The sequence below is a fragment of the Trachurus trachurus genome, assembly GCF_905171665.1.
Source record: "Trachurus trachurus genome assembly, chromosome: 9".
NCBI lineage: Eukaryota > Metazoa > Chordata > Actinopteri > Carangiformes > Carangidae > Trachurus > Trachurus trachurus.
Window position 1 is genome coordinate 27090019 of NC_139895.1, and position 19480 is coordinate 27109498.

Consider the following 19480-nt stretch of genomic DNA (forward strand, 5'->3'; position numbering starts at 1 on the left):
GTTTTGTGTTTTAAAATCTGTTTGAAAACTGAATTCATCCGGCATTAAAACAAATAGATCTTTCACACTTATCAGCAGATGGAAAACTATTTCTAAAACATCGAGACAGGAGTCTGTCCACACCTCTGTCCCAAAGCATTGATGTGATGTGATGTGATTCTTCTCACCTGTGATGAGTCAGAAGAAAACAATGTAAAATCTAAAGCTGAATAGAACTCGCTGGAAAACAGCCATCTGCCAAGAAAATAGCACCATTTACTTCCTCCACAATAATTCAAATTGACAGAGAAAACTGAACAATAATGACAAAAGCATGTAGATACTTGTGGCCCCCAAAAGCTATCAAACAGTTAATAGTTACCTTAAAACCTGCCAGGTCACTGCTCTGTGTTTTTCTGACTATTATTGTTCAGTAATGAATATGAACTCTCTCTCCAGCTATAGGAGGGTAATTTAGTCAAATTTGGGCTTTTGATTTTTGGCCTATTATTTTCACTGTCTGAAAAAGGGCAATTAGCCTACAGTTTGACGCAGTTGCTTTTACCCAATAGTTGTTCCTTTCATTTTTCTGCACAAGCCATTCATCGAGGGATAATGGTGCCCCCAAACCCAACACCCCTCCCCACCCTTAAAAAAACAGAAGTGTTTCAGGGGTAGATAATTGCCACTTGCTGAATATAACAAATCCTCTTCTACATCCCATGGTGTGTTTCATGGCTGAGTGGTCAACCTAGCAGCACAAAACACAGCGTATTTGCCATCTTGAGGAATTTGATTGGCTGGTGCCACTTTACAGCCTAAAAAAAGTCTTTGCTGATGTGGATTTTTGGCCTGTGGTTTTTGAATTTAGAGAAAAACAAGAAGATGTTGAGAGTTTATTAATGAAAAATCACCGTTAATTGTTCACTAACACAACTATCTCATCTGCAAGCCCTTCAATGAAATGATTATGTTAACAGTTTCTACACAAAGACAGAATCAGACTCTTTGTCTGTGATACACTAAGAGTCCTTATCTCTTAACAACTCATGGCACAGATCATATAAAGCAAACTATAATTAGTCACAGTCACAAGTGACTGTGTCACGCACGCATGCACACACACACACACACACACACACACACACACACACACACACACACACACACACACACACACACACACACACACACACACACACACACACACACACACACACACACACACACACAGGGATGGTTTCCTATATTTGCGGGTAATCTTTTCATTGCAAGCTAATCAGCTAAATTAATAACATCCCCTCAAAATGTTACAGATGGCTTTTTGAAACTTCACATTTAAAACATCTGCTTGAGATTTTTGGATTAAGTTTCCACCAGTGCAGGGTGGGGTAGTAGATAGTTACGGTGAAGTTGCACTCTCCACCACTAGATGTCCCTCTTGCTTTAGTCTGGAAGCAGCTGTGTTGGAATTGGAGTGTGTATCGGAGCCATCTGTCCATGACTTGTCTCTCCAGACCTCGGGTTCATCCATCATGTCCAGAGGTGCTAGTCTCTCTAGAACCAAACAAGAAAACATTTCTTTATTCCTCTGCTTCATCTGTCCTCTCAGCTCTTTCCACTCACATTCTCCACATTCTCTTTCTGTCTCGTTCTCTCCGTCTGTCTCTCTCCGTTCCTCTGCCTTCGATAGAGGGATCACTTTACTGTTTATAAAAGGGGATTGGTGTTGTTAACAGGTGTAAGGTAATGGGATCCCTACTGGCAGCCAGGCACAGAGAGGGTCGCACCCCTCCTCTTCTCACCACTTGCACCCAGACCAGCGATACTCTTCTGATGGATTGCACCCACCATTCATCTAAATTATGTCACTGGCAATGAGCTATCAGTTCAATCTGGCCTAAACGAAGCACAGGGTTTGTTTCTGTTGACACTTCCTCAGCACTCACTTCTCCTCCTGATTACTGTCAGGGCCTGTAGGAGTGACAAAGCTTGGCCAAGCTTGAGGCGGAGTCCCCACTCTGCCACACCGTGTTGGTGTGTGTGTGTGGCCTGATTTCTTTTTTACTGCCACTTCACACCTGTTGAGAAGCTGTTATCGGGGAAAAGATGTTGGCTTTGAGTTTGCTACATGAACCTCTGCCATTACATGCTGTAAATTTGCTACTTATTAGGTGAAACTTTACTCAGGGTGCAAATTACCTCACCTTAGAGGGAAAAGGATTTACTAAAGGTCAGCATACAAGTCTAATTCACAACCACACTTTCCATGCTGAAATCCAAAGTTAACCATTGCAGCAAGATCAGTCCTGTATGGCATTGAAGTTCAACCAGGCTAATATGACTGTGTAAATAGGAAGGTGCTGCTTTACTACTGCCATTTTAATCCAATCCAGCCATTTTGGATCCTGCGTTTCTCCTCTCCCAGCCTTCTCTCAACGTCCCCTCCTCCTCCTCCTTGTGTTTAATTCCTTTTTCTCCTGGCGACCCTTAGAAATACTCCCAGCTGCACAACAGATGTTGAATATATTCTTTTTCTTTCTTTCTTTCTTTCTTTCTTTCTTTCTTTCTTTCTTTCTTTCTTTCTTTCTTTCTTTCTTTCTTTCTTTCTTTCTGCAAACAAAATAGTGACTGAATTCATAATTGTAAGATACCAGCTAAACCACGATTGCCATACAGGCTGTAACGTCATTTACATCATTTTATTGCAGTTCTGTCTTTCCCTTTTCTGGCCTTTCTTTCTTTCGTTTTTTTTTTTTACTCGATCTTTCTCTGAAATTTGCAGTTTGCCTGGAGGAATTCGTCCCTCTTCCAGTCGATGCTTTTGGCAAGGCGAGTGATGGGGGAGCGCAGACAAAGTGAGAGGGCCCAGAGTGCAAACAGTGAAAAGTTAGTCTCTGGTCTTTCCTTTCACCGAGTAAAATTATTCCAGGGATAGGGTTTGATTCATTGAGCAAATTCCTGAAGCTGATTATTTGACCATTATACTCATGTGGCCTCATTCATCATGTGAAGCTTGTTAATGTGAAGTAAAGCCTCCCTTTTCCTGATGGCTAAAAACACCTCACAGTTTAGACTTCTTAACTAGATGTGGGTGGAGAATAGCAAAGAAAAGAGAAAATTAAGAGAAGGCTCCGATACAAGACTGGTTTTGTGATTTGCTGGTTAATTGAGCCTATCTAACATGTTGTTAACTTGTTATTTCAGATAAACAACCCAATAAATGTTCCCTAGATTACATTATTACAGTTGTAAAATGTACCCGGGGAATTAGCTCCTCTATATATATATATAAAAAAACTCGTGATCATGCCTCCCCCATGCTCATTGTTTTTTATTGAGTTCTTCACCACAGGAGCCAAATATAGAACTAAAGCTGCGCTGATAGAAATAATATGCAATACTTAGTTTTGAATCTACACTCCCAAACGTTTTAAAATGCACATTTTACCCATGCCTGACAGCAAGTTCACAAGACTTACAAAAGAAAGCCCTTTCACAACATTTGCGTCATTCCTTTGATGTCTAGACATTATATGTTTTTCTTTTTTTTCTTGAGAAACTAAAAACCCTACATCTGACGGGCTAGTATGTCATCTCCTAAGAGAGAGGTACTTGACTGAAGTCACTGTGTAGACAGTACAAAGCTTCCACATTGGTCCATATTCATGAAGGTGTAGCTATTACTGACATATTTTCTTATGGGAACAAATCACCACCAGGGCGTGAAGAAGCTGCAGTGTAGACTGCAGTCTCTGGAGCTTTGTCACATTCAGCTGATCTGAGTCCAGTCTTTGTGTTGTGCCTGTTGTCTGGGGAAGTTCCCATGGACAGGACAGTCTTAGCCCCCCTCTCCCCTAACAGAGTCAGAGGGTGGATGGTGAGAAGGAAGGGTTATGCTGACAGGAGGTAAGATGTGAGGTGAAGATCAATGAGGTTTAAAAGCAAAATAAAGTGCAAAAGTCAAAGAGAACTACGGAGACAGCATGAGAGAGCATCTGTTGTGTCTTCTGTACTCAGCAGTTTGGGGTTTGCCCTCCAATGTTTCAGGGTTCAATCTAAAGCTGATGATCTATTTCTGGGAAGGTTGAAAATGTCAAATTATGGCCTGTGATATGCAGACAAATTTCTTTTGTACCAAATTAAACATGCAATCCTTGCTCTTCCTCTTGCAGCTGTAAAAACTACAATTTGTCACAACATTACAGCAAAAGTATTACATCAGAAAACCTCCAGAGAGGAGACACACATTCCCGGAGAAAACTTTTTTTTTTTTTTATAAACCTTTTAGATTATTCTTTTAGATTATTTCTGTGTTACACAGCCCTTTCGCTGAATATTTTTGCTGCATGAAATTAACAATATTCAAACAAACATGCTGCAAAAAGGCGTAAAAAGTCTTATACCAGCAATTAGTCAGGGATGAGGGTGTCAGCTTGATTTTTTTTCTTAGTTTCACTTTGCAGGATGATGAATTCAGTGTAATTAATGCAAATAAAATGACAATTTTAAGTGTTTGCTGACCACTTACAGACATATGACCTTAACAATGGTGCTATTGATCAGTTACACCGATTGTTTTTCTTGTGTTTGTTGAGACCATTGCTCTCTTTGCCAATATTCCCCCTCCTACAGGATGACATTGAACATGCGACGGGTTGAGCACTCATGGGAGTGAGGGTTAGCAACAAGTCAATAACCGAAACACAGCAGAGCAGCGAAGGTTACAGAGGTGTTGTGTGCACAAAGGCAGCTAAATTTGTGTCTACCTGTGTGCATTAGTGTGCTTGCATGGCAAAGGCTTCTGTAGTCTGTTACGAGGCCTAGGTATCCCTTCTCTACCTCATTAGTGCTGATTTACGCCACAGCTAGGTGAAGGCAGGCAGGATGGACCTCCCCCCGCCATTTACGCACACACACACAGATAGACGCACACTGCCCTGTACTCCCCCCTCTCTCTTCTTTCCCTCTCTTTCCCTATCTCTCTCCTTCTCATTCTCCTGCCGTGCACAGACAATGGGGCCCTGGAGAATACCGACTTGTGCTGAATTATTCAAATCAGCAGTGGCAGCAAGCCGGAGAGCAAAGGAGAGAGGCAAAGAGGTAGAGGAGAGAGAGAGAGAGAGAGAGAGAGAGAAAGTAGGAGAACGCAGGATGATAGGAGGAGGATGTGCAGGGAGAGACAAATAGACAGAGAGCGAGAGAAAGAGATAGATAGAGAGAAAGGCATTGTAGAAGTGGTGAATCTCGTTGTCTCTGCATGCAAATAGCCTCTTGCTCCTCTTTTCCTCCCTCTCTCTCTCACTCTCTATGAGTCACCCCCTGCCCTTCACTGCTTCATTAATACACATCTGTACCCCGGCCCTCCCATCCACCTCCTTCCTCTGCTCACTCCTAGTGAGGAGGGAGAGAGAAACAGAGAAGTGGGGGAGGAGGATGTGATGGTGGTGGTGGGGGAGGGTGGGAGGCGGGTAGGCGCTCGACAGCAGCAGCACGCTGTTGGCAGGAGGAGAATGCGCCGGTAATTAGCCAGCACCGGTACAGATGAAAAAACCCAGGAAGGAGAAAGGAAAAGAGGAGGAAAGGAAAAAAGAGCAAAGCTCTGAAAACAAGCCTCCTGCCAGGCACAACTCCCTAGAGGCGAGACCTGGACATGACGGTGTGCAGTCTGGGAACAAAGGAAGGAGAGGAGAGCTGGGGAAAAGATGGGAGGCTGAAGAGTGGGCCCATGACAGCACCTGCAGAGATGGAGAATGTGATTGTGTGTGTGCGTGTGTGTGTGTGTGTGTGTGTGCGGGCATTATTTTCTTTTATTGTGTATGCATCTCAGTGAAGGATGCCTTCAGGTGTACAGGTATAAGATTCATCACCAGAATTTTGTACCGCACACTGTAGGGTAACAGCTATGTTTATCTGACTTATAGATATATATATAAAATCTTCCTAAAATTACAAAGCTATTCTCCTGTCAGGATCTCCTGTCAGAATCCCTCTAATGCTGATTGGTTGTCTAAACCCACTTCCATATTCTGTTTCACTCAGGCTTCATAGTGTCAGATATTTCGACAAAAATCCAAGAGAGGCCAAGGTTTACATCTGTTATTAGGCAAGCCATGAAGCATGAGTTAATTTATAATTCATAATAATAATAATCATCATAATATTCTCCCCAGCAACATAACTGTTGAACAGGTTGCTAAGCAACATAATTGTAATCAGTAATGATTTCTGGTAGCCAATCAGCCAATAAGATTTGAAAGGCACTGTTACTACATTTACTTTGCAGCAGTTTCACACATGACTCAGCTAATCACTCTGCACCACTAGGCTATGTATCAAAACATGCAACAGAGAGTTTTAGCCCTCATAGTAAGAATGGCAGATGGCATCTCCTGAGGTCATAAAAGTGTGGTTTCCCACAGTGATGTGATATGAAAGAGGAACTTCTCCGTCTGATGTCATCGAAGGTTAATGAACTTAACAAGTTAATGAAGAGACTCTGACCTCTCCTTGCTAATTAACTAAGAGCCTCTAAATTTTGCTGCTCCTTTTTTTAACATAGACAGCTTCAAAAATGAGACTAAGTGGAGACAAAAAGTGTGCGTGTGAGAGAGAGCGAGAGAGAGAAGGAGAGAACCTGACCCTTGAGTCCTTTGCTAGCCTCATTAGTGAGAGGACTTGGTTCATTAAATGATGTGAGCGAGTGGAGTGGGCTAAGCATAGATCTCATACTGAGAGGCTGTCCTCATGTTTTACTTCAGTTAATTTTGTGTTTTTTGCAGAAGAAACGAAACGTGATTAAAAGAGTGAACAGTGTTTTCGTTCTCACACACCTGCTCAGTGTGGAGTAAGATCTCACTGATGCTGGGTTAATCTCTCTCTGAGCTGAACATTGAACGTACAGTATACAAGATGAGTTCTTCACAATTGCACAACAGCATCATATTGGTCTTACTGGTCTCAGCATTTTCAGCAGTCTCTCACAATATGTAACATTTATTTGTATTCCACTTTGAAAGTGGCAAACAGTAAGTAAAGTGTTTGCTGATTCTCTTTTATGGGTTGAGCTGTAAGGATGTTAAATGACCAGACTGTCAAAAGTCCCTGAAACAGGAGGACAAGCTGTGACGAGCTGCAGCTAAAAATACATGTCAATCATCATTTTATCATTCCTGTCAGTTTTGTGGGCATGGTCCTGCTCGGCTGGCGTTTGTTAAACAGAGGGGGCTGTAGCATCTTTTGGATGCATGCACAGTGTAAATAATCATAATTTGATTGAGAGTAGCTCGAGCTACAGACAAGTGTGTGTGTGCATTATTTACCTTCAACCATTCAGAGATTGATTATCATATTGTATGTATTATTGTATGGATGTGGGTGGAAACTGTACTTATGCTTATATCTGAGCCTATTCCCATCTCAAGTTGCCCTGGTTTTCACCTTGGTCAGCATTGTTATGATATATTGAACGAGAACATTTAGATACTTCTTTTGTAAGGAAAGCTTTTTCAGACATAAATATCCATTTTGACATATTTACAGCTGACCATTAAACATGATCATATACCTAACCTTTTAATTCTCATTTGCTTTTCATATTAATATTTTTTTTCTCTGTTAATCCAGGTGTAGGGTTCTCTTTGCAAGAGCTGCGGTAAGTTCGAGAAGTTTGAGACGGCATATTGAGACAGGAAAACACTGTCATGAAAACGTATGTTTCAGTCTGGTCCATTTTTCTCATCGGTCTAGTAAACAGCTGAATTGCACATTGAGATGGTGGTTTGTGGTTCTTTGGCTCTGCTGTAAAAGTCACTGCGCGCCACTGGGTAATACTGTAACCTTTGCACTCTGTATGCTACTCTGTGATTTGAGTCATGATGAATAACATATGGATTGCTGAAATCATAGCTAGGACTAAACATTGGCGAACATCATCAGCCCCCCGACTGGTTAAGTGCTTGTGTGGTTGTTGAGATTGAAGTAGGCCTACAGTACAGTTTTGACCAAGCAAGTACACAAGTCAAAATAAGCACAGTATGCTGATTTCTTAGCCAAAAAAATGCTAGCTTGACTTTAATAAGGTATGTCTAAGCATATGTTTACAAATTATACCCATGCATATTTGCTGAATTTTCAGCCCTGAGAAGCAAAGTTCAACTTCCTTAGAAACCAGCAATACAGAAACTGAAAGGTAAAAATAAAGGAGGAGGAGAGAGTCTGACATGTTTAATGTCAGAATCACAGTTTAAAGGCCCTGAGCACACTGAGCTATGCTCCTCCCTTGGTATCATTGATGTGTGGTGGCCTCTCATGACTTGGCTATGGATCAATTCATCCCCCCCAATGCCTGAGAACATCAGGCCCGTCCAGCCATGCAGAGCCCCAGGAGAGACTGGCTGTGGTTTGACATGCTCCATGTTTCCCTCCAGCACAGCAGCAGCATCAGCCAGCCGGCCGCCCAGTCTGCCCAGTCTCCCCACAAACTGTTTGGAGTGTCAGCGTCAGCGTGCTCTACTGGGACCTGGGCTTGGCAGTGCTGGTTACAGGGCTCAGATGGGCCGTTGATGGGGCCTTCTGCTGGCAGCCCCATGAGGGCAAGTAAAGAGGGTGAGGGAGACAGGTGTGTTTATGTTCCACTTGTTGCCCCCCACTTCACCCCACCATCCCAACAGAAGCCAGGACAGATGCCCCATAACATTGATTTTGGAAAAAGTCAGAGATGGAGAATCAGACAAAAGAGAAGAAAAAAGGTGAACACATGGTTGAAGGGGGGGGAATGTGATGTGATGGTATGAAAATTGATCTCATAAAATCACCTCAATAAAAATCAATACAAAAGTCCTGTAGGATGCGGTTTGTGATAAAGGCTTTCCCTCTGTATACAGGCCCGTGCATATGATTTCCTCCGCTAACACATTCCCAGCCTAAGGCAAGAAACACATTTCCAGGAAATCCATTTTTCTCAATGCTCCCTGGGCAATTTTGAGTAGTCCCTTCATAGTCATCAGAGTCTTTCAGAAAATTATGTGAATATTACACCATGCTCTTGGAACAAACATTATGCAGGGTGTCTAGGTTGACGACCGAAGCGAAGTCAAGCCGTTTGGCTCAGCAGGTTGCAAGGCTTTGAGTAATCAGGGTTTGGGGATTCTAATTAGGACAATTAAGTCCTAATTACAATGTAAACACATTCTGCTGCCAAAACCCTAGACCCCTAGAGTGAGGCCTCCGTACCGTAGCCTCCCATTCTGCTCTGCTGTCTAAAAAAACAGCATGGCCCCCATACTGTACAGTCCGTACTGCAGCAGGACCTGAGAAAAACAGCCTAGACATTTAACCTTTAAACACTGAGTTCACCATGCTCAGAACAAAGAGTCATCTACCATTTTTTAAAATGATATTATTGACTGATGATATCATATCAACATGGCTGTCTTCTAACTTTGATACTTTTTTTTAGTACAGGTCACATGCTCTGCACATGCTTCTTCACTTAGTGGACATATAGTGAAGGTATGAACTGCTGTCAGCTTGTACTGTGACATGGTCACGCTTGGATTTATCTTGAGTGACTCTGGTGATTTAGCACTGGATTCTAACAAGATTGTCTGACTCAACTTTACTGTAATAAAGTACAAGAACAACTGAAGTTTCAGTTGAAACCTTAGATCAGAGTTTTAGACTTTTAGAAATTCTAAATGTAATCATTTACATTGTATACATATTAAAAGGATGCTTTGTTAAACAGTGCTTGCATGTATATTCATGTGTTGAATACGTAGAGATGCATGTATTTGAATAATGAATTTAAGTGTGAGGCGTAGTTACTATTCATTGTGTGTATGTGGTGTGATGTTCTTGCACACATGTAAGATTAGCCCATGGTTATCATCTTTCTTCCTTTCATGTCTGCATCCAGTACATATGCATTGTTTTTGTTTCTCTTTGTGTATGTGCATACAAATATTCAATAGTATATCATCTTTAATTCGCGAACGACTATAGCAGCTCTGGAAACAGGCTGAAAATGAATGATCTTGATTCTTGTGGGCATTTACGTCCCAGTTATAGTTTGTGCTGTATGTAGCCTATGCATGCGAACACAGTAGGTAGCACATTTGTAGTATACTGATGCAGAACTAAAGTTATCTATGTGAAAACTAACTTTCCACACAGCACCTGACCAGTACCAACTTTTAACTACCAGGCAAGAAAAACACCACCACAAGTGATGGCACTACTCCTGACTGCTACTGAGCACGGGGGCGGGGGCAAACAGACAGAGGCACTAGACAGGACAGTGCCAGTTGTTCTCCCGTCAGCTCTGGAGACCCAGAGATGAGAAACATACAATAGAGGAGCTCCTCAGAGAGAGAGCAGCAAGGTGACAGGGTGTCAGGGTGCTGTCACTTCCCAGGATCACGATTCTTTACAGTGGAGAAAGGAAAGTGGTTTGCAGAGGTCAATGAGCCCCAATGAATTGTAATATATGTTTAGATATTTCAGTCTCAGCTTTTTCTGACTTTAATAAGGCGTTGATTTTCCTCCCTCCATTTCATCATCATTCTCATAATTCATCATTGCTTTGTCCTCTTTGGCAGAAACTCTCTGTGAATAATTGGCAGTGGGCCTCACTGTGATGAGGCTGTGAACTGTACTCAGTCCCTGGTGTCCAGATTCTTTCCAGTTAACACATTTATGGCACACTTGACATGCTTAAAACAATATAATGCAACATATTCATCTAGACAAAGTGCCATTTCGATACTTTCTACTGCTGACTGATTTACGTTTTTTCCCAGGAAACACAGGGGGAGATGTGTTCTATATATTGTTGTGTGTTAGAGACCTATCATGCCAGTTTTTTAGTACAGCAGGGATCCTGGCTGCCCTTCCACACCTAGCCCACCTCCAGTACCACATAAGCACCCTAATTGTCACGCCACTTCCCATTACACATGTCATTCCTCATGCCACGCTCCCATGCCCATGTGCCTGGCCAGCTGCTCAGAAGGGGGTGCACAGCGAGGACATAGGGCAAGGTGTCACCGTTCCCACGTACTGTTATCAGTCCAGCGTTGGTGTTTAATGGACAATATTCAGTTTGGGGCAATTTTTCTCATAGCAAACAGAGAAAACTATCTAGAATAATCTGTATTGTCAAGAAGACATCTTGGATATTCAGGATGAAGCTACAAAAGGTCCTTCTGTACTCATGCAATGATTTACTGTATGTAACAACAGTTTCTGTTTAAGTGTGTTATTTCAGTTGTGTAATTGTACGTGGTTTCTGTTAATGTTGGACTTCTCAATTTGGAGGCAACTTCACAAATATCACATTTTGGTTTCACAGTAAGGAAAAATATAATCACTGCCCGTTCTCAGCCTCTGGGCAAAAAACAGTGTTAAGTACATGAGGAATACATTTGAACAGCTTGATATTAGACAGCTTTTGTTCTGTCTCATTACCTTTGCAAATGTAATCTAGGACTCCAAAAGACTCCCATCCTTTTGAGCACATATGCTCTCCATGATAGTATTTCCTTGGTACACTCCTTCCTTTCTGAGAATAGCTGGACCCGACAACTCCCCCCCCCCCCCCCCCCCCCCCCCCCACCTGCCACCACTTGGACAAAGCAGAAACTATATTCAGCAAATGAGGCAGGGAACGGGGGCCATGGTTGACTGGCCTTAAGGTGAAGGCAAAGGCTGTGTCCAGGGGAGCGGGAAGAAGGAACCAGAAGCCTTTCAAAATGAGACTGTTTCACAGCCATGATGATCTCAGTTCTCGCTGAGCAGGTCTTGTGGAGCGACCTACGATGTTGTTGCTGAAGCTGAGAGGGCGGCCCGCGGGCCCTGGAGAAACAGGAGGTCTGTGCTGTGATGTGAAGGTGATGAAACAAGAAATACACACAGCCACTGAAATGCATACATGCATACAGACGTGACCACATTAATCAGGCAACAGAGGAGGAGAAGTATTATATCTCAAACCTTTTTATTTCCACAAGCCATTTCAGTTTTATTCATGACAAAACTACAGGGGGACATTTAACCTCACCAACCACGCAGCATCTTAAATCACTCGTAGTCACTCTGTCTGTGTGTGTGTGTATGTCTTTGTCTGTGTGTGTGTGTGTGTGTGTGTGTGTGTGTGTGTGTGTGTGTGTGTGTGTGTGTGTGTGTGTGTGTGTGTGTGTGTGTGTGTGTGTGTGTAATGCACGTGGTTAAATTACTGTTTTCCAGTGGCATAGACACAGATTTGTGAAGGATGGTCTACAGTTAACCGCAGCAGATGCAATTATTAGAATTCCCAACTTGTTCATTAGCACTGAGGGAAAAAACACATCAGTCCATCATAATGGGACTCGACTGGGTTTTGTCTGGTTGGAGTTTGAGATGTGGTGGAGAAAAGCTGTCATTCCATTGTGTAGTTGCTTACTATAACTAATTTACTTATAACTTAAAAATAATCTACCACATTATTTATCATTACTGTATTTATTGCTTTAATGCATCGGATAAAAACTACACTCTTTAAAGCTACTATTGGCCTGGTCAATATTCTTACATTAACCATGCATCATGACTAGTACTGATGAACACAATGAAGAGTTTTAGTTTTAGACTACATCTACAATACAAACCTTTCATTTCATTTTCACCAAGACAATGTCCATCCACTTTAGCATAATAATAATCTCTGTCCATCACACGGAAAAATTCAAATCACAAGACTGTCCACCGGGCACATGTGAGCTTGTGTAAATATGACAGATTAGCTGTCAAGGGGTCACCATTTTTGCCAGTCTACATTGCAAACTTTTCAAACAGGGCCAACAGCATTTTCTGAAAGTCTGAAATTTTTAGAGGCACATAAAAATCCCAAGGTTGTGTTGACACTAGGCACAGCAGTGTGGCTGTAGCCTTAGCTTCTTTGGTTTCAGTTCAGTGTCACCACCAAAACAAATTGAGCTAACTGCCTGGTACCAAATGGTGAAGAGCCACTGGTCAACAAATAGATGGGGACGGTGGCACATATAGCAGCCAAAGGGCCTCATATTTCGTTCAGGAGCAGGCAGAGACCAGACTGAGTTGAAATAATGCAACACTGGACCAGAAACACAACCCCAAGTTAATGCTCTCTGTATTTTCAATGAGCAAAACAGGCAACTGTTTTTTTTCCAGTTCACCTTTAAGGGTGTTGATGTGTCATCATGTTTACAGCCTGTCTGTGTTGCCCTCAAGTGGTCACAAAATCATCTATTATAGGTTTAAAGGGGCTACTTGTAGTGTTCTTCTCAATGGTTTTTTGTCAGTAGAAGCTGGTGGGGATTTTTACTTGAAAAGAGTTTCAGCTATTGATATCCAAATAATCAGGGGTGCACATAACTGGTACGCAGGTAGCATGTGCGACAAAAATTAGGAATGTGTAACGTCACGTGTGTCAGCACGCACTTTTGCATACCTGACAGTCGCTAAAAAAAAAAAAAAAGACAGCGCTTTGCTCTCCAGCCTTCTCACCTGCAGCTGAGCCAAGCGGTCAGGTAGCTCTGCTGTTCCTTCAGCCTGGTGTTTGGCTGCACTTTGTATAAAAAAAGTTGAAGATGTTAAAGTCTAACCTCCATCTGAACGTTGGGCAGTTGATCCAGAGCACAGTGAATGTGGCTGCACACCTGTAGCAGCATGTCTGTCTTTTATAACGGGGAAGACAAAAGAAACAAACAACACTGATCATCCTCTCAATCGCCAATGGAGGATCGTGTTGCCGATCGGCACAAGTCTGGTCACAGACCTATTATAATAATTTGTATTAATGATAAAAAAATGTATTTATAGAGAACCTTTCAAAACAAGGTTACAATGTGCTTATCAACAAAATTGAAATACATAATACAGTAACATTAATATACAGGAATACAGAATACAAAAACTAACAACAATCACAACAATAAGAAAACAGAATCAAAGGCCAGACCATAAAGTGAGTTTTAAGAAGTAATTTAAAACTGAGTTTGCCTGCCTGAGATCTCCAGGCAGGTTCTTCCACAGCCGAGTGGCCCGGGCAGCAAAGGCTCATAAGATTTTAGCATGTCACAGATGTAGGCAATAGCCTGACCATAAAGGCTTCAAAAACGAGCAGTAAAATCTTAAAATCAATTCTAAAACTCACAGGTAACCAGTGAAGGGCAGCAATTAAGGACTGGCATGATGTGGTCACTTCCTCTTACGGGGGGCAGGGCACAATATGGGGTGAGTACCAAACACTATCTCCTGGTACTCATCTGCGTAGCTCACTAAAAAAGTTATGTGCACCCCTGCTAATAATACAAGATGTTATAATATGTCCTCTGAATAGCTCTTCATCTTCAGGACAAATTGAGAGCCACTCTGCATTGGAAAAAGGGCTGATATGGGCTGCATAGCAAAGATGGGATCAGGACAACTTTCCACTGCCAAAGACAGCTCTTGGTGAGTTTAGGAATGAATTTGATGCTGAATGCACAGAAAGTTTTTTTTATAGATTGGTAACAGCTGTTTATGCTAATGCTGGCTATGTAGTGATAGCAAAACGTACTTGATGGTTTTAGCATCAATTCCCTCAACACTCAGGGCTTTTTGGGGAATCCTGTCGTGCAAACCAGATCTAAGTTGTAAAACAGTGATTTGCCCAGAGTTACAAGGAGAAGAAGATCGTTAGCACGAGTCAACATTTGAGCTAAAATAAGTCCATTTGATGTTGAAATCATCCTCAGGCACAGCAGTTTGAAGACTGCAATAAGTGCTCCTCACCAAACATATCAAAAGGCAGTCATACTATGGTCGTGAGGTGCTGTGGTTAACTTTTTTCATTCTGATGCATTTCCATTTGTTTTTGATTTTAAAGTGAGGTCATGCGGCAGAAACTGTCTCTAGTAAGAAGTCTGAAAAGGGAGGAGGTTTAAAGTATGAATACAATGCAATTTTTTTTTAAACAAAACAGAACAAGTCTGTATTTCATTAGGCTCAAACAGCAAGGTTGCAAAGATTTTATATTGGATATATCTTTATGGCCACAGACATTTAAGTAAAGATGAATATTCTTCAGATCAGCACCAATGCTGGCTTGGTATGCAGCTTAAATAACAGCTTAGGTTTTACAGGCCCTTTGTGTACAGTATGTTGATTTTCTTCCTCCTCAGAAAGTTTCTGTATAATCCAATACACAGTAATGCTTCAACAAGATTGAGCTGCCAATCCCCCTGCAGCTGGACATAAACTTTTATTCATCTGAATAATCATCTAAGAAACGTGGTTCATAAAACAAATTGTCATTATAAAACACATAAAGAAATTTTGCGAGCAGCACCTAGATTGTGGACTGAGGGATAGTTGAAAAGGAAGAGATGCTGCTGCCTTGTGTGCAGAGCCTTTCTGTGCTGCTTCCTCTTTTATGGTCTGACCTTTCTCTTAATTGGCTGCCATGTCTTTACACTGAGATTCTGTTGGTCTCCCAGCCAAGTAATTTCTCCCCCTCTTTCAGCAAAAGCGTTTCCCTCTGACCCATAAATTGGAAGTGCTTTAACCTTTCCTGAGTGCTCACTTTATAGTGCTCTCTTTATTCTTTTATTATGCAGATGAGATGGATTTTCAAATTTCAAAAACTGACTGGTATCGCTCACATCTGCTTTTTATTCAGATCTCTTTAGCCTCAAATTTGTGTTGTAAAACTAAATTTCTGAAACAAGCACATAATAAATGACGGCAAAAATGGCATTAATTTACACACTAAAGTTTCTAAAGTTAAAACAGAATGACATGACAGGGTAGAGAGCATGCTGCATTGTAGTGCCTGTGTTGCTACAAAACTGCACAGAAATGAGAGATATCTCGTCTTTATTAACAAGAATTTCTAATTCCCCTCAATCAGCAGGTTATATTCCTTAAAGAACTGTTGCTTAAAACAGTCATAATCAATGATGACAGCCTAGTTTACCTATTTCCTTGAGTTATCTATTTTATAAAAGCCATTACTTGTGCTTTAATCAACCATCTATTAGACTAAACAAGGTTCATAATATATCTGTGAGAGTGTCTGTGTGTGCTCGGTGTGTAATACACTTGATGTATTGATATGTTTATTTCAATTTATTTCAAGACCTCATCCTGCGAGTCTGACCCCGAAATCAATACCTTCATTTATGGTCCACCACCTTCAATCAATTCTGCCCCCGTCTCCTCTCCACGATGGACTGCCTCTGACTGGACACATGTAAGCAGAGCTCCACAGCTCTCTCTGTTTTTTCTCTTCTTCTTTTTTGTCCTGCCGGCTGCCTTCTGTGTCGCTGTGCAGTGGGAGGTGACTGGTCACTCAAATCCCAGATTGGCTGCTGGTCATCATCCTACAGCCTTCACCGGCTCTTTGCTCTCCTGCTCTCCTTTCTCGGTATCCTATATGGCGTTCACCTCCCCGCTCGTGCTCATGACTGGCAGCTATATGGCTGTGATTCACGATTAACAAAGCACACAGCCGACGGCAGAATGAGAGAAGCACATGCGGAACAAATGTAAATGGGCCTCAGTTCTGTCATGAGCTTCTTCTCTTTCCACGCCACGCTCTCCATCTCACCGATTCTGGCAAACTTATCAGCAGGAATATATAATCTCATTCCTTTGAAATATAGATGCTGTGTACCTACAGATATGGCTTGGCATCCCTTTGACCACACTGCGAAATCGTATTCCTACCAACATCAGCAAAGCTGTTAAGAACGTCACCTGGGCCTGGCGAGGGAGATTTAGCCATTTAACCAGGTCACCTCTTTTTAGAAAAGCATAAGGTTGAGGAAAGCCAGGAGGTTTTATTCTTCTTAAAAAGCATGCATGAGCTGGCAGTATTGCTCAAACTGCCTCCTCTGGATTTATTAGCCAATTTCCACTACCATTGTCTTTCACTTCAATCTCAGAAGTGAAGCTGCAGCGGGCAGAATATAGGGCTGCAATCATCTGAGTGTGTGGCGACAAAACCTCCAGCGCTCGCACCTGGAACTCAATAGATATTCATGAACATTCTCGTATTTAGAGAAGGAAATAACTTAATACCGACAGTGTCGATGGAATAATAGCCATTTCCTGCCTGACTTGCAGCCCCTCAGAAAATGAGATTGCGCTGGCCGTCATTTTTCTTGTCTGCTGGGTGTTTCCACGCAGAGGTCTATGGCTGCAGCTATGCTCCCTGCATTGGCAATGAGGTACAGATAGAGAGAGATGGAATAGGGGGGGTGGGGGGTGGGGGGCTGGGGTGAGTGAGGAAGAGCGAGACAGGGAAAAAGAGAGGGAGAGAAAGCAAGGGCGACAGAGTGAGATAGGCCGTCTTCAACAGGAGATTGTTGTCAGGTTTACCATGAATAAAAATGGAGGTTAAACAGAGAATAAAAACATAAGGAGGAACAGAATCATAATGTGGAGCATTTTCAAAAACACCAACTTGGTGTTCCTCATCCCAACCTGACTTCCTGAGGTAAAAGACCTCCCGGGCTTTAGTGTAAACAGTGGCCCGGCTCAGAGATGCTGCTCCCCGGCTCAGCTGAGGCAAAAATTTCATTCAGCTTACCATGATTAAGATTGATTACTTCTGCATGGTATGGAGATACACGTGTGTCCACAACGGAAGAGAGACTGAAAAAAAAACAGGAGTAGGGAGAAAAAGAAGATAGAGGAGAGAATTGAGTGACGTGAATGAATGCCTGACCTGAGAGACAAAGGAATCTTTCAAACTATTCCTTACCATTACTCGGCCTGTCACGTTACCCCAGCCACCGCTCTTATAAATTAACCATTTCACAGAGGAGCTCAATCCTGCAAGCCTCTCTCTCTTCCACAATTAGGTTTCTCTTCTTTGTAAGCCTTCCTTATCTCTTTGCTTTTACTCTGGCCTTCATCAGCACGGACATATATCAGGATTTTCCTTTTCGATCCATTCTTATTCAGACCTCCATCCTCAGGAGTGCGCAGGCAGCATTCATCATGAGTGTAGAAAGCCCATTTAAGATTCTAGTAAGGCTTGTTGCTGCAACTAGTGTGACCACTCAGAACCTACTGAAACTTCAATTTGGAGCAATGAAAACTCTCTTAAACATAAATCAGTAGACTGAATCTAGACTTTCTTCACAGTTCATTTTGACCTTTGACCTGCTGAAAGATTGTAAAAGAATTAGGAACTTTTAGTGCCAGCAGGTATAACAATACCGCGCTACTGTGTGCACAAGTGTCCTGAATCCCTTTGTGTGTCCCTGCAGAGAGTTAGTAGACCAAATCCAGGAATGGGTGGCTGAGCTTTGGCCACTTCAGTGTGTGTCTCTCTGCTGGGCTCACAGACAGCAGACTGAGGAGGAAAGTCTTGCTATTTTTGGCTGAGCTGAGAGGCTCCTCTCTGTGGGTTGCACTGTGAGAGGCAGGGATTGAGAGAAAAAAGTATGCATGTGTGGTGATTTTTGTGTGGCATAATAGCACGACTTTACACCATAAGGGGATATTTTTCTATAGAGAGTCCACACAGTGGCAATAATGGGGGTAGGGACAGTGAGCGATAGTGCGGCGAGAGGAGTGGTGCTACTACTCGGGGAGTTAGAGTTGGGGGTGGAGTGGTGTTTAAATTAATTTGATCTTGGATGCCTCAGAGCCAGGCCTGGTGTGAGGTAGCCACGCACCCAGACAGAAATCTGAGCAGATTGCACCGCTGCTTTGTATTCCAAATTAATTGGCCTCTGAAGATCGCCCTCCGCCCCTCACAACACTACTGATGCACATTTTCCTCCCCTCAATTAAAAGTGTGTACCCCACACGCAGGCGTCTCTCCATGTTCCCAGTGACTTCCCGCTCACCTTGTTACAGAGAACAAACTGGACCTTCATGTCTGAGCTGTGGGGAAAAGGGGAAAATTAAAGGCGGAGGAACTATACACAATTTATCACTCTGAGTGTGTCGTGATTGTCATTAGTTATATTCAAAAGAATATTTTACATTCACATCCAACTAACAAGTCTTGGCTGTGTAACCAAAGCTTGAGATCACTTATTCCTCTGAGCTGCAGAGCTCCACTGTTTTTCAAAAAACACAAATGAGCCACATTGTTAGGCTGGGTTCTTTATAACAATGTACATGTTTATTTGGAGTCAATCCCACATTCATTATCCTGCTACTTTAAATAGTCACTGCAAATAATGTGTTAATCTGCAGATGAAAATAGTTCCCAACAAATTAGCTTTTTACATCACTTAAATCTACAGAGCCCAGCTGACTGAGAAACTGAACATACATAATATTTGTTAAAATATTTGTTATTTGTTATTTTGGGATGCCAGTGGTGTGTCAAGTATTAATTTCAAAATTTCATGACCGATATAGAAATGTACAGTCAGGCTTTAAAACAATATAAAGATTCATACATCTTTTGACTTTCTGTTGATGAAAAGCCCAGCATAAAGCTGCTTTTGGAGAATTCAGTGCATTTACGACAGTG